Here is a 2,126-nt window from a genome sequence, read left to right as displayed (position 1 = left end):
CAGAGCAAGTTTCTCTACTGTAACCAAAAACAAACATGTTTTTTGGATCTCCAAGAAAGGAATACATAATTTAGCATTTCTCAAGTTTGGGAATCCTAACTTGTGTACATGCACATGCACACACGTGTGGACACACATCTTTTGAGATTATCTCTTGGTACTTGTTATTCCAATTATGATTAGTAACATAATGTCCCCCAAGGAGGTCCATGTCCTCTTCCCCATGGCAAAATGAACTTGCAGATATTATTAAGTTAATGACCTTGAAGACAGGGAGATTATTTTTGATTGTCTGGGTAGACCCAATCTAACCACATGAGCACTTGAAGTAGAAAGCTGTCTCAGGCTGGGAGCAGAAGGCAGAAGGGAAGTCAGAGTTCCAAGCTTGAGAAGGATTTGATGCTATATTGCTGGTTCTGAGATGTAGGGAGTCATGTGGAAGAACCAGGGAAACGCCTTTAGGAGCTAAAGGTAGCCCGCAACTGACAGCCACCCTACACACAAGCAACTGGATTCTGCCAACAATCCGAATAAGCTTGGAAGCTAATTTTCCCCCTGAGTCTTCAGACAGGAGCTTAGCCCTGCCAACTCTTAAATAAATCAGCCTGGAAACTAAGCAGAGGACACAGCTCAGATGCTCTGTGTTGGACTTCTGACCCACATAACTGGGAGATAAGAAATTTATGTTATTTGAAAATACTACATTTGTGGTAATTTGTTATGGCAGCAGTAAAAAATTGCTTTGCCTTTATCTCTCATCAGTGCCTGCGATATTCATAAGTGTCCTGCCTGTGACTCCCTAGAAACGGAGGTTCTCTCAGTGTCTTGGGTTACATTGTTGTGCCTGGAATGCTCTTTCCTTTATTTCCCTCCTATACAAGATAAAACCTCTGAGATCACCTCTTACCAATCCACTCGCCAAAGCCTGACTGCTGCCTCCATCAAGACTCCGTCTAAGCATCGGCTGCTCCAGCATTCCCTGGCCTTTGCATGCGATCCCATGGTTCCCTGTTAACTAGTCAATCTCTCCCAGAAGGTCTTGAGAACAAGATGTTAAATTAAGTAAGGAGACCATCAAACTGAGGTGATTCCAATGCTGTGAATGCCTTTGTAAGCAAACCAAAATCGAAGCCTTTAAAATGCTTCAGGTTACAAAATCAAAACTTAAAGGCAAACAATCACAAAAGCCATCTATTTTTAAGTTACAGTCAAAAAATGATTTTCTTACACCGTTCAGACTTCCAGGCCCCAGTCGGTGGCGCGTTCCAAACAACTTCTGGGTTAGCACTGCCTGATTGGAATAGACTTTTGATCAAATAAAGTCTTAACATTTTTAATAAACCTCAGTTTTTCTTGTATCAAAGAATAATACTATATTCATCTTTTCATCTCCAGTATCAACTCAGCATAAAAAAAGCAATCAGAATTGATAAAGCCAGATGAAGGTAATTATGTAATTTACAGCTTACCTTATAAAATGAAACCTCAAAAGAGAGATGAGAGCTGAAAATAGAAATTGAGGTTTTTCAATTGATGTCACTTGAGGTATGAGGGCAGCACAGCTCACCTCAGCCCAGAGGATGGGAATAACAACAGTTTTGAAAAATATTTCCTAAAGTATTTTTCAATCCCTGCAAATTCTGTTGCCCTAAAGTTCCCTTGCCATTAAATAAGTTAATCACTTCTTCAGGATGGGAGTAATCTACCTAGATTCAACAAAGTGGCCTTACTTGGTTTTGAGCTGATCAAACTTTTTTGATGCACATTGAGGCAATAGGTTTGAGATCCTAGCTCTGCAGAGAGAGAAAGGGCTTTTCTAAATCCCAAAGCTTTTCATATCAACAGTAGTGTTTTAATCTAAAGTACAATGTAAATAAACAAATAAAACGGAAACAGTCTCACAGGTACACAGAACAGTCTGAGGGTGACCAGTGGGAGCAGGGTTGGGTGCCTGGGTAAAAATGTAAAGGGATTAAGAAGTCCAAATTGGGCCCTGGCCCGTTTGCTCAGTGGATAGAGCATTGTCCCAGCATGTGGCTGTCCTGGATTTGGTCCCTGGTCACGGCACACGTGAGAAGCAACCATCTGCTTCCCTGCTGCTCCCTCTTCCCTTTCTCTCCCTCTCA

The sequence above is a fragment of the Saccopteryx leptura genome, chromosome 3 (assembly GCF_036850995.1).
Source record: "Saccopteryx leptura isolate mSacLep1 chromosome 3, mSacLep1_pri_phased_curated, whole genome shotgun sequence".
Lineage (NCBI taxonomy): Eukaryota > Metazoa > Chordata > Mammalia > Chiroptera > Emballonuridae > Saccopteryx > Saccopteryx leptura.
This window is presented reverse-complemented; position numbering follows the sequence as displayed.